The 14,747-nt window shown below is 43.7% G+C and overlaps 1 protein-coding gene and 1 pseudogene across 1 annotated transcript in view; both read right to left on the bottom strand.

The window, feature by feature from the left end:
• LOC124046439 (signal-induced proliferation-associated 1-like protein 1) overlaps positions 1–5,367 on the bottom strand; it is a 91,734-nt gene extending 86,367 nt beyond the window's left edge. The window contains 1 exon segment of the mRNA XM_046366799.1: positions 5,116–5,367. The gene's annotated coding sequence lies outside the window, so the exon portion shown is untranslated.
• A 1,808-nt stretch (positions 5,368–7,175) lies between these two features.
• Positions 7,176–14,300, bottom strand: LOC124046437 (annotated as a pseudogene).
• Positions 14,301–14,747: the final 447 nt, after the last annotated feature.

The following is a 14,747-nucleotide window of genomic DNA, read 5'->3' as shown; positions in this document are numbered from 1 at the left end:
GTGTCCCGAAAAAAATAAGCAAACATGTTAGGTGTTCGCCAAAAGGCATGTGGGAGACTCCCCAAACACATGGAAGAAGGTACTCTGATCCGATGAGACTAAAATTGAGCTTTTTGGCCATCAGGGAAAATGCTATGTCTGGCATAAACTCAACCCTTCTCATCACCCCGAGAACATCATACCCACAGTGAAGCATGATGGTGGCAGCATCATGCTGTGGGGATGTTTGTCATCAGCAGGGACTGGGAAACTGGTCAGAATTGAAGGAATGATAGATGGCGCTATATAAAGGGAAATTCTTGAGGGAAACCTGTTTCAGTCTTCCAGAGATTTGAGACTGGGACAGAGGTTCACCTTCCAGCAGGTCAATGACCCTAGGCATACTGCTAAATCAACACTTAAGTGGTTTAAGGGGAAACATTGAAATGTCTTTGAATGGCCTAGTCAAAGCCCAGACCTCAATCCAATTGAGAATCTGTGGTATGACCTAAAGATTGCTGTACACTAGCGGAACCCATCCAACTTGAAGGAGCTGGAGCAGTTTTGCATTGAAGAATGGGCAAAAATCCCAGTGGCTATATGTGCCAAGCTTATAGAGACACACCCCATGAGACTGCTGTAATTGCTGCAAAAGGTGGCTCTACAAAGTATTGTTTTGGGGGGGGGGCGAATAGTTATGCACACTCAAGTTTTCTGTTCCTGTCTTATTCGTTGTTTGCTTCACAATAGAAAATATTTTGCATCTTCAAAGTGGTAGATATGTTGTGTAAATCAAATGAAACAAACCCCCCAAAAAAATATATTTTAATTCCAGGGTTTAAGGCAACAAAATAGAAAAAATGAATACTTTCACAGCCACTGTAGCCTATACTATTGTCTTATGTTAACCATGAAGGATATTTTTGTCTATAGCACAAAGTAGACTGGTTTGCTCATCAATGAGATTGAAATAGAAAGATGATTTTTCCCATAGTAGTGTCAGCACTGGATTGATTTAAAGTGAAAAGTCCATAATAAGAGGCACTGGTCCAGTTTGCATGATGATTTGGCTTCAGCAAAACAATATCTGACTAAATATGAGAGTAATGGTGTAAAGAAAATATGTATTAAGCTGCAAAACAGAGGTCTTCAATTGTTATGACTATGGACCTGACTGATGTTATCCCAGTCATCAGTCAGCCAAGCTTATGAAGAATGCTAATATTTTGCCAACTATGCAACTCAATATTCTTTCCTCCCCCTATCTGACACATCCCACCATAACCAAGCAGGTTTCCACAGAATAGCATACACCAATACAGATGGAATATTAGGGGAGGAATTAAACACTGAATCTCTTATCTGCATAGGACAGCAAGTACAAATGCAAAGATATACAAAAAAAGAGCAAACAGTGAATGAGTGCTAAATATACTCTATTTGGACTCCTTCTGACAGCTACTGTAACTGTGAGTAACAGCCGGTCATAGAGGTCTAATTCAAGTCCTGTGTCCAAGTGAATCCAGATTTACCACTGTAGGGCTCATTCAATTCCAAAACATTGCCTGCCTTATAAAGTTTCAACCAATAGCGTTATGTTATTCAAATAGCCTATTACTTGGTCAGTGAGGCATTTGAATTGCCCCTGAAACTAAGTACACTGAACAAAAAAATAAACGCAACACAACCATTTCTAAGATTTTACTGAGTTACAGTTCATATTTTACACCTGCATTGTTTGCTGTTTGGGGTTTTAGGCTGGGTTTCTGTACAGCACTTTGAGATATCAGCTGACGTACGAAGGGCTATATAAATAAATTTGATTTGAATTTGATTTGATATAAGGAGGTCAGCCAATTTAAATAAATAAATGAGGCCTTAAAATATGGATGTCACATGACTGGAATACAGATATGCATCTGTTGGTCACAGATACCTTTAAAAAAAAGGTAGTGGCGTGGATCAGAAAACCAGTCAGTATCTGGTGTGACCACCATTCGCCTCATGCAGCGTGACACATCTCCTTCGCATAGAGTTGATCAAGCTATTGATTGTGGCCTGTGGAATGTTGTCCCACTCCTCTTTAATAGCTGTGCGAAGTTTCTGGATATTGGTGGGAACTGGAACATGCTGTTGTACACGTCGATCCAGAGCATCTCAAATATGCTAAAAGAGTGATATGTCTGGTGAGTATGCAGTTCATGGAAGAACTGGGACATTTTCAGCTTCTAGGAATTGTGTACAGATACTTGTGACATGGGGCCGTGCATTATCATGCTGAAACATGAGATGATGGCGAGAGATGAATGGCACGACAATGGGCCTCAGGATCTCATCACGTTATCTCTGTGCATTCAAATTGCCATCAATAAAATGATATTGTGTTTGTTGTCCATAGCTTATACTTGCCCATACCATAACATCACCGCCACCATGGGGCACTCTGTTCACAAAGTTGACATCAGCAAACCACTCACCCACACAGCGGCATACATGCTGTCTGCCATCTGCCGGTACAGTTGAAACCGGGATTCATCTGTAAAGTGCACACTTCTCCAGCATGCCAGTGGCCATCGAAGGTGAGAGTTTGCCCACTGAATTTGGTTATGACGCCAAACTGCAGTCAGGTCAAGACCCTGGTGAGGACAACAAACAGACAGATGAGCTTCCCTGAGACCGTTTGTACAAAAATTATTTGGTTGTGCAAACCCACAGTTTCATCAGCTGTCCAGGTGGCTGGTCTCAGACGATCCCACAGGTGAAGAAGCCGGATGTGGAGGGCTGGAGTAGTTACATGTGGTATGGGGTTGTGAGGCCGGTAGGATGTACTGCCAAATTCTCTAAAACGACGTTGGAGGCGGTCTTTGGTAGCGAAATTAACACTCAATTCTCTGGCAATAGCTCTGGTGGCCATTCCTGCAGTCAGCATGCCAATTGCACACTCCATCAAAACTTGAGACATCTGTGGCATTGTGTTGTATGACAAAACTACACATTTTAGAGTGGCCTTTTATTGTCCCCAGCACAAGTGGACCTGTGTAATGATCATGCTGTTTAATCAGCTTTTTGATATGCCACACCTGTCAGGTGGATGGATTATCTTGGCAAAGGAAAAATGCTCACTAACAGGGATGTAAACTAATTTGTGCACAATTAGTTTGAGAGAAATACATTTCTTGTGAATATGGAACATTTCTGGGACCTATTTCAGCTCATGAAACATGGGACCAACACTTTATATGTTGCGGTTATATTTTTGTTCAGTGTCATTTCTACCATGTCTCACAGGTTGCACACAAAAATAAACTACATGACCAAAAATATGTGGACACTTGCTGAACATCTCATTTCAAAATCATGGGCATTCATGTGGAGTTAGTCCCCCTTTGCTGCTATAACAGCCTCCACTCTTCTGGGAAGGCTTTTCATTAGATGTTGGAACACTGCTGCGGGTAGTGAGGTCGGGCTCTGATGTTGGGTAATTAGGCCTGGCTCGCAGTCAGCATTCCAATTCATCCCAAAGGTATTCAATGTGGTTGAGGTCAGGGTTCTGTGCAGGGCAGTCAAGTTCTTCCACACCGATCTCAACAAACCATTTCTGTATGGATCTCACTTTGGGCACGTAGGCTTTGTCATGCTGAAATAGGAAAGGGCCTTCCCAGACTGTTGCCACAAAGTTGGAAGCAGAATGTCATTGTATGCTGTAGCATTAAGATTTCCCTTCACTGGAACTAAGGGGCCTAGCCCGAACAATGATAAACAGCCTCAGACCATTATTCCTCCTCCACCAAACTTTACAGTTGGCACTATGCATTGGGGCTGCCAGATGGTAAAGAGTGATTATTCACTCCAGAGAACCAGTTTCCACTCCTCCAGAGTCCAATGGCGGCAAACTTTACACCACTCCAGCCGACACTGGGCATTGCGCAGGGTGATCTTATGCTTGTGTCCAGCTGCTCGACCATGGAAAACCATTTCACAAAGCTCCCGATGAACAGTTATTGTGCTGGCGTTACTCACAGAGGCAGTTTGGAACTCAGTAGTGAGTATTGCAACTGAGGACAGACGATTTGTACGTACCTCAGTACTCGGTGGTCCTGTTCTGTGAGCATGTGTGGCTACCATTTCGTGGCTGAGCCGTTGTTGCTCCTAGACGTTTCCACTTCACAATAACAGCATTTACAGGGCAGAAATGTGATGGACTTGTTTGAAAGTTGGCATCCTATGACAGTGCCACATTGAAAGTCACTAAACCCTTCAGTAAGGCCATTCTATAGCCAATGTTTGTCTATAGAGATTGCATGGCTGTTTGCTCAAATGTTTACACCTGTCAGCAACTGGGTGTGGCTGAAATAGCTGAATCTACTCATTTGAAGGGGTTTCTCCTAAGTGCACAGTGTTGAGCAATACTGTAGTTTTTCTACCAAGTGGTTGAGTAGACAATAGTGTTATCCCTTGTGACAGTCCAAACCACATCAATGGTTGTTGCCTTGCTAATAGCAAGATCCATCAAGCTGCTTCACCACGTAGCCTACTATACTAAATCAAATGTGTAGCTCAAATGTGTAATGCCCAATAGTTTAACCATTTGGGTTGATAGTGGTCTGTCACTTACAATGGAACATCAACTCACCACATTAACCCACGGAACTAACTATATTAATGGTAGAAAATGATGTAGGCTATAGCTTATAGCTTGCTAAGGAGGGACTACACAAAAAGCTGCAGCATTACCCACCTATTACAGCGCTATTACATCAAGCCCGTTTGCTCGATGCCACCTGGAAATCACCAAACCCAAGTTGCATCCGAAACAATGCACATCGAACGTGATATAATTGCGGTTTGCATTGACCAAAATTGACATTTTCCACTCGTGTCACGCGCAGAGTGCGCGTTCTGAACCCACAAAGCAACCTTTCTGGTTCCCTCCTAATTTCGGGAAAGAAAATACCCTGATTGCGCACTCTAATGTAGGCTACTATAGAACACATACTATTCGGTCAGATGTAGCGGTTTAAAATGTGTATTGGTTGAGGAGACTATCCTGATGTTGCTTGCGACCATGTACCTCAAAACATCATGCACATGACATGGATCGTTCCCCAACGTTAAAACGCATGTTTCCCGACTCACCTTTTCTCCTCTCCCCGTCAACCATTGGATGGCATGAACACAATACTAAGCGTTTTTCCCCTTTTGTTTTCCAGGACCCGTCAGTGTAAAAATGCAGCAACACCGTTATGTATATTGCTTTAAACAGTTGTTTCCGTTCCGGTTAAAATCCCAATGATCCTGTTGCCTTCGTCAGATATGTAGAAGTTTGATACAAAGTTACGGGTTTGCTTCGCTGCACTATGCAGCTGCTGTAGAGATGAGATCATACAAACACCCTCCCTCACTGTACTGGAATCTCGCGAGAGGACTTCCTACTATAAAGCAAACGTTACTGTGGTAACATCAATTTCTGCTCACCTGGTTGAGTTTCTGCAGTAGCGCTCTTGAATTGGCTTTTCGAAAATAAAACATCCCCCATCTAGGGTAGAGCATGTGAACTCAACTGCAATACTGTGAAAATCAGTCAAAGTGGTATTTTAATTGTTTTAACTAGGCAAGTCAGTTATTAAGAACCAATTCTTATTTTCAATAGGAACAGTGGGTTAACTGCCTGTTCAGGGGCAGAGCGACAGATTTGTACCTTGTCAGCTCGGGGGGTTGACTTTGCAACCTTCCGGTTACTAGTCTAAAGCTCTAACCACTAGGCTACTCTGCCGCTGATTAAATGCAATCAATAATTTCCGTGTCATGTGAGCTTTCTGTTTCCGATAACGAGTTATAGGCTAGAGTTCTTGTACATTTTGGCTATTGGGGTATAGGGGCTGTGTGTTGTTGCTGGACTAAGCTACGATATTGCATTAGTCAAGGCACTCATTCTACTTGCAAAAAAACACAGGCGTTAGAGAAAATGCATAGCTACCTCTCAGAGAAGAGTAGCCTAACCTTTCACTGTTGTCACAGATCTCTCAATGGACTGCCATAACATAAATTACATTAGGGGATTACTCAGCAGCACTGTCTCTCAGTCAGCAGTAGATGGGACTATTTAAGAAGACATGCAATTGTACATTTTTTCCTCTACTGCTGGGTGGCTCTGCCAAAACTTCCCATTTATTGGAACTAAAACAATGGGGATCAGAAGAATGACTGGAGGTGTTCTAGTGTTCAGTGAGGACACAGGATGGACAGGGTAGACAAGGGGACTGCAGAAATGCAGGGGGTGTGATGTTGAGAAACGTGGCACCATTACGTATGTGAATGCCTGTAGACACAGAAACAGATCTATTATAGCAGGCCAGCCTCTGTCATCATGAGGGTGGTTCAATGCAGGGGAATTACCTGGAAGTACCTTTCTAAACAAGATATACAACACCTGTACCTGTCTGCAACACAAAACGTCTTTAAATCATTAAAATAACATGTCATGTGAAACTAGACAATGTAAAATTATAACATGATTACTACACGTGCTGTATGGTGGAACAATTAGATACTTTTTGGGTAATAAAAGTAGAATACAATAACTTCATTCCAACTACAGTTATATGTCAACTTTGACAATAATGTTACTTTTTCCTCAATGAGTCAGTGGCATCACCTGCTGGCCAGCATGGGAATAGAGCGAGGAAAGGGTTCACTAAGTCAGACACTTATTGTAAATAGGAATAGGATATTAATGTACCATGATTACACATAATCATAAATGCATTGTGAATAATGATGAATGAGAAAGTTACACAGGCATGTCATATCATGAATTGCACCCCCCCACCCAAAAAAAAATCTAACCTCCCCTATTATTGGTAATGGTAAGAGGTTAGCATGTTGGGGGGGGAGTTAACTAGTAGGCTACTAAATCAAATGTGTAATGCTCAAAATGTTTTAATGTCAAAGTAATTTCAGAAACAAATTATATTCTTATTTGCAAAAAAAGTGACTTCAAAATGACAACACATTTACCATTAGTTTCTATTGGGCACAAAATAATAGGAAACAACCAAAAACTGCAAATACAACCAACAAGTTAGCATAGTCAAACTTGACACCTTTAAACATGTGGGAAGTAGATAAAGTGCATTCATTTCTAAATGTTAAAACCGATATGTATGAATATACCCTCAAATAAAAAGGTCATATTCTGTGCCGTCGCCTCACAAAACATTCTCAAATCCAGAATGCTGGAGTATAGCGCCAAATTAAACATTATCTTCACTTTCTAAATACATACATAGGGAAGTATATGTTAGAGGAGCAAAAAATATATAGCTGATGCTTTCCATCTTTTCATTACATAGTGAGTAAGACAAACTATCGAAACATGACCAACAAACACTTGAGCATTTACAAGGCTTCATATAATATTCCCATAGGTTTTTAGAATATTACCCTCGTTCAATAAACCTCAAAAGGATGGACGACACCATAATAGGTCCTCTCTACCATCATAGATGTGAAGTCATTTGTGTAGCAGAAAGAGTAGTGCACAAGAAAAACATTTCAATGCCATTTTCAGGTCTTGGTTAGACTCAGGCTTTGGATTTCAGGCTCCATGTTGATAGTTTCACATTTTTTGCTGTACCGTTTAAAGGGCTCTCCCTTCTGGCACAACGAGGAATTTCTCAAAATGTCTGGCCTGCTAATGGTACTCCAGGAGAGGAATTTAGGATCCTGGGTGAGGGAGTGTGGATCATCATCATCAGGGTAGGGAAGTTTGTTCAAATAGACGAAGACAGGGTGGGTGTTGGTTCCATTCACGTCACGCTTCTCAAAGACCGTGAAGCCAGGCTGGTAGCCATCTCCTGGTTGCACATACCTCAATGAGTTAAAATGGGGAGATCCTGAATAGTTCTCCTGTAAAACACTAACATTCTCATCAGACATTCATGATTTATTAAATGAACTCATACTGGTAACGGAATTTTTTACTAGATTAGCTTGTTTTTTGGATTTCACTGAACCACATAACTAGGCCAAGATGTTGCATACTGAATTGGTAGCCAAACCAATTGCAGGGGCAACCCAGGACCACAAAATGATCCAAGATGGCGTAGCAGTCAGACGTATTTGTCCTTCGTCTTGTCGTGTCCCATGTATATATATTTTTATATACACTGCTAAAAAAAATAAAGGGAACACTAAAATAACACATCCTAGATCTGAATGAATGAAATATTCTTAAATACTTTTTTCTTTACATAGTTGAATGTGCTGACAACAAAATCACACAAAAAATATCAATGGAAATATAATTTATCAACCCATGGAGGTCTGGATTTGGAGTCACACTGAAAATTGAAGTGGAAAACCACACTACAGCCTGATCCAACTTTGATGTAATGTCCTTAAAACAAGTCAAATGAGGCTCAGTAGTGTGTGTGGCCTCCACGTGCCTGTATGACCTCCCTACAACGCCTGGGCATGCGCCTGATGAGGTAGCGGATGGTCTCCTGAGGGATCTCCTCCCAGACCTGGACTAAAGCATCCGCCAACTCCTGGACAGTCTGTGGATAGGAGCGAGACATGATGTCCCAGATGTGCTCAATTGGATTCAGGTCTGGGGAACGGGCAGGCCTGTCCATAGCATCAATGCCTTCCTCTTGCAGGAACTGCTGACACACTCCAGCCACATGAGGTCTAGCATTGTCTTGCATTAGGAGGAACCCAGGGCCAACCGCACCAGCATATGGTCTCACAAGGGGTCTGAGGATCTCATCTCGGTACCAAATAGGCAGTCAGGCTACCTCTGGCGAGCACATGGAGAGCTGTGCGCCCCCCCCCCCCACCGCCAAACCGGTCATGCTGGAGGATGTTGCGGGCAGCAGAACGTTCTCCACGGCATCTCCAGACTCTGTCACATGCTCAGTGTGAACCTGCTTTCATCTGTGAAGAGCATAGGGTGCCAGTGGCGAATTTGCCAACCTTGGTGTTCTCTGGCAAATGCCAAACGTCCTGCACGGTGTTGGGCTGTAAGCACAACCCCCACCTGTGAACATCGGGCCCTCATATCACCCTCATGGAGTCTGTTTCTGACCGTTTGAGCAGACACATGCACATTTGTGGCCTGCTGGAGGTCATTTTGCAGGGCTCTGGCAGTGCTCCTCCTTGCACAAAGGCGGAGGTAGCGGTCCTGTTGCTGGATTATTGCCCTCCTACGGCCTCCTCCACGTCTTCTGATGTACTGGCCTGTCTCCTGGTAGCGCCTTCATGCTCTGGACACTACGCTGACAGACACAGCAAACCTTCTTGCCACAGCTCACATTGATGTGTCATCCTGGATGAGCTGCACTACCTGAGCCACTTGTGTGGGTTGTAGACTCCGTGTCATGCTACCACTAGAGTAAAAGCACCACCAGCATTCAAAAGTGACCAAAACATCAGCCAGGAAGCATAGGAACTGAGAAGTGGTCTGTGGTCACCACCTGCAGAACCACTCCTTTATTGGGGGTGTCTTGCTAATTGCCTATAATTTCCACCTGTTGTCTATTCCATTTGCACAACACCATGTGAAATCTATTGTCAGTGTTACTTCCTAAGTGGCAAGTTTGATTTCACAGAAGTGTGATTGACTTGGAGTTACATTGTGTTGTTTAAGTGTTCCCTTACTTTTTTGAGCAGTGTATTTTTTGCATATCTTATATTTTTCTAAACCCTTACTTCAAACTACTCTCCTGCAACCCGCCTCACCCAATGTGGTGTCAACCCGCTTTTTCACTAACGTATGTCTGCCTCGATTACTGGAATCTCTCCAACATAAACTAGCCAGCTAACGATCATCAGCTATCCTCTAGCTCGGAAAGCTCTCACCAGTTTGTACAACGCGATTCAACCAGAGCATTCCGGACCTATTTCTCTCCATATCCCCGGATACCTATCGCAAGCTCTGAACCATCTCACCTTCCGACCTTCGCAGCTAACGTCCCCTGAATGCTAGCTGTCTAGAGCACAACGGACTGTTGGCTTACGAGGCCCATCGAATACATTCCGAAGCCACTAGCTAGCAGTCAGCTATCCTTTGCTAGCGGTCATCAGCTACCTTTATCCCGGACAACTCTCGTCAGTCTGTACAGCGGGACTCAAACCAGAGCTAGTCGGACTTATTCTTCTCGATATCTCCGGATTCCTACCGCAAGCTCTGAACCTATTTATTTATTTAAATTTGTATTATGTTTTATTTTATCCACCTGGAATTATAGCAGCTAACAACCCCTGAACGCACAGCCGCTAATCTGCGGCCTGCTAGCTATCTAAAGCACATTGGACTGCTGGCTTAAGAGGCCCTTTGGACATATTTCTTTGGCCACTATACATATTTTGACAATTGTCCTGGTTTACCACACGGAGCCCTGCTGATCCGTCCGCTGATGTAACTGCACGAGGGGGCCACAACAGACTTCCCTCCGTCGCGTCATCCCTCTAGGGCCTTTCTGTTAGCCTGCTAGCCCCGTGCCGTTAGCTGCCTGAAGCCACGCAGTAGACTTGTATGATCACCCGGCTACTCATGCCTTTCCCTAACGTCACCATGCCGTGTCGATTGCTGTTCTGGTTTGTAACTATTGTTTTATTTCACTGTAGAGCCTCTAGCACTGCTCAACACGCTTCAACTAACAATTTAGTTCCACCGCCCACACACGCAGTGACATCATCTGGTTTAAATGCTATTTCTAGAGACAATATCTCTTTCATTATCACTATAGGCACAGGTTTACCCCCACTGTATTCACATCCTACTATACCTTTGTCTGTACATTATGCCTTGAATATATTCTACCATGCCCAGAACTCTGCTCCTTTTACTCTCTGTTCTGAACAAACTAGGCATCTAGTTCTGTTAGCCTTTAGTCGTACCCTTATCCTACTCCTCTGGTGATGTAGAGGTCAATCGAGGCCAAGCAGTGTCTACTACCACTCCCATCCCCCAGACTCTCTCATTTGTTGACTTCTGCAACCGTAAAAGCCTTGGTTTCATGCATGTTAACATTAGAAGCCTCCTCCGTAAGTTTGTTTTATTCACTGCCCTAGCACACTCCACCAATTCGGATGTCCTAGCCATGTCTGAATCCTGGCTTAGGAAGACCACCAAAAACCTTCATTTCCATTCCTAACATTTTCCGACAAGATAGAACTGCCAAAGGGGACGGTGTTGCAATTTACTGCAAATATAGAACTCTGCAGGTTGTCTTACTATCCAGGTCTGTACCCAAACAATTTGAACTTCTACTTCTAAAAATGAACCTTTCCAGAAACAAGTCTCTCACCATTGCTGCTTGCTATAGACCACCCTCTGCCCCCAGCTGTGCCCTCAACACCATATGTGATTTGATTGCCCCCCATCCATCTTCTGAGCTCGTGCTGCAAGGTGACCTAAACTGGGACATGCTTAACACCCCGGCCATCCTACAATCTAAGCTTGATGCCCTCAATCTCACACAACTTATCAATGAACCTACCAGATATAACCCCAAATCCGTAAACACAGGCACCCTCATAGATATCATCCTAACTAACTCACCCTCCAAATACACCTCTGCTGTTTTCAACCAAGATCTCAGCGATCTCTGCCTGCATCCGTAATGGGTCTGCGAGCAAACAACCACCCCTCATCACTGTCAAACGCTCCCTAAAACACTTCTGCGAGCAGGCCTTTCTAATCGACCTGGCCCGGGGTATGCTGGAACGACATTGGCCTCAACCCGACAGTAGAGGATGCCTGGTTATTCTTTAAAAGTGCCTTCCTCAACATCTTAAAATAGGCATGCCCCGTTCAAAACATGTAGAACCAGGAATAGATATAGCACTTGGTTCACTCCAGACCTGTCTGCTCTTGACCAGCACAAAAACATCCTGTGGCGTTCTTCATTAGCATCGAATAGCCACCGTGATATGCAACTTTTCAGGGAAGTTAGGAACCTATATACATAGGCAGTTAAGAAAGCTACGGCTAGCTTTTTTAAACAGAAATTTGCATCCCACAGTACAAACTCAAAAAAGTTCTGGGACACTGTAAAGTCCATGGACAATAAGAGCACCTCATCCCTGCTACCCACTGCTCTGAAGCTCGGAGACACTGTTACAACCGACAAATCCACTAGAATTGAGAATTTCAATAAGCATTTCTCTACGGCTGGCCATGCTTTCCACCTGGCTACCCCTACCCCGGTCAACTGCCCGGCACCCTCCACAGCAACCCGCCCAAGCGACCACCATTTCTCCTTTACCCATATCCAGATAGCTGATGTTCTGAAAGAGCTGCAAAACCTGGACCCCTACAAATCAGCCGGGCTAGACAATCTGGACCCTCTCTTTCTTAAATTATCTGCCGAAATTGTTGCAACCCCTATTACTAGCCTGTTCAACCTCTCGTATTGTCTGAGATTCCCAAAGATTGGAAAGCTGCCGCAGTCATCCCCCTCTTCAAAGGGGGAGACACTCTAGACCCAAACTGCTACAGACCTATATCTATCCTACCCTGCATCTCTAAGGTCTTCGAAAGTCAAGTTAACAAACAGATTACTGACCATTTTGAATCACATCGTACCTTCTCCGCTATGCAATCTGGTTTCAGAGCTGGTCATGGATGCACCTTAGCCACGCTCAAGGTCCTTAACGATATCATAACTGCCATCGATAAGAGATATTACTGTGCAGCTGTATTCATCGACCTGGCCAAGGCTTTCGACTCTGTCAATCACCACATTGTTATTGGCAGACTCAACAGCCTTGGTTTCTCAAATGATTGCCTCGCCTGGTTCACCAACTACTTCTCTGATAGAGCTCAGTATGTCAATTCGGAGGGCCTGTTGTCCGTACCTCTGGCAGTCTCTATGGGGCTGCCACAGGGTTCAATTCTCGGGCCGACTCTTCTCTGTATACTTCAATGATGTCGCTCTTGCTGCTGGTGATTCTCTGATCCACCTTTACGCAGACACCATTCTGTATACTTCTGGCCATTCTTGGGACACTCTTAACGTCCAGATGAGCTTCAATGCCATACAACTCTCCTTCCGTAGGCCTCCAACTGCTCTTAAATGCAAATAAAAATAAATGCATGCTATTCAACCAATCATTGCTCACAACTGCCCACCCATCCAGCATCACTACTCTGGACAGCTCTGACTTAGAATATGTGGATAACTACAAATACCTAGGTGTCTGGCTAGACTGTAAACTCTCCTTCCAGACTCACATTAAGCATCTCCAATCAAAAATTAAATCTAGACTCTGCTTCCTCTTTCGCAACAAAGCTTCCTTCACTCATGCTGCCAAACATACCCTCATAAAACTGACCATCCTACCGGTCCTCGACTTCGGCGATGTCATCTATAAAATAGCCTTCAAACACTCAACTCAGCAAACTGGATGTAGTCTATCACAGTGCCATCCGTTTTGTCACCAAAGCCCCATATACTACCCTTCACTGCGACCTGTACGCTCTCGTTGGCTGGCCCTTGCTTCATACTCATCGCCAAACCCACTAGCTACAGGTTATCTACAAGCCTCTGCTAGGTAAAGCCCTGCCCTATCTCAGCCAGCTGGTCACCATAGCAGCACCCACTCCAGCAGGTATTTCTCACTGGTCACCCCCAAAGCCAATTCCTCCTTTGGTCACCTTTCCTTCCAGTTCTCTGCTGCCACTGACTGGAACGAACTACAAAAATCACTGAAGCTGGATATTCATCTCCCTCACTAGCTTTAAGAACCAGCTGTCAGAGCAGCTCACAGATCACTGCACATAGCCTATCTACCTACCTCATCCCCATACTGTATTTATTTATTTTGCTCCTTTTGCACCACAGTATCTCTACTTGCACATCCATCTTTTGCACATTACCATTCCAGTGTTTAATTGCCATATTGTAATTACTTTGCCACCATGGCCCATTTATTGTCTTAACTCCCTTATTTGAACTCACTGTATATAGACTTATTTCTACTGTATTATTGACTGTTTTGTTCATTACATGTGTAACTGTTGTTGTGTGTGTCGAACTGCTATGCTTTATTTTGGCCAGGTGGCAGTTGCAAATGAGAACTTGTTCTCAACTAGCCTACCTGGTTAAATAAAGGTGAAAAAAAATAATAGAAATAGCTGGTGAGGGTACTTGCTCTGGAGCAGGTTGAACTGGCTATAGTCCTGTGTGGTTGTCCCTCAGAGGGATGCCACATTCTCAATGAGGACCAACCGCCCTTCGGAGCACATTAGAGTCTACTGAATCCCCCTCCAGCATTGTGGACTTCAGATCATAGGTCTTAGCAATGAACATCATGGTCCTGTACTATGGTCACGCTGGCAGAAGTGAGGACCAGTGTGTGTGTTAATCCCACTACAGCTCATCTGACTTCAAAAAAATATATGCTACCATTTTACCTTACCTGGGTGTCAAGTAACTCTGCAGAAAACGTATACCCACCTGACATACAATTCTCTAACACACAGACATGCTCATATTTCAGCTTGTAAACTTGCACAGATCGGTATGAAGAGGGTCATGTTATATCACACCTGTGGTTATACCTTGCATGGTTTGTTAAAACAGCATAATATCATAACAGGATTAATTGCACACTAAATAGTGTTTCATACAAATTTCATTTAGGCATTAAACATGCCATTTTATATCTTCACCCCTTCAAGTTTTTGTATTAAGGACAAATACACCTAGTGGTTTTAGTCAGACTCTGCTGTGAATCTGATCTTGTAAAAATGTATTCCA

The sequence above is a fragment of the Oncorhynchus gorbuscha genome, linkage group LG10 (assembly GCF_021184085.1).
Source record: "Oncorhynchus gorbuscha isolate QuinsamMale2020 ecotype Even-year linkage group LG10, OgorEven_v1.0, whole genome shotgun sequence".
Lineage (NCBI taxonomy): Eukaryota > Metazoa > Chordata > Actinopteri > Salmoniformes > Salmonidae > Oncorhynchus > Oncorhynchus gorbuscha.
Note: the sequence above shows the minus strand (reverse complement) of the source record. Positions and strands in the feature narration are given on the sequence as shown.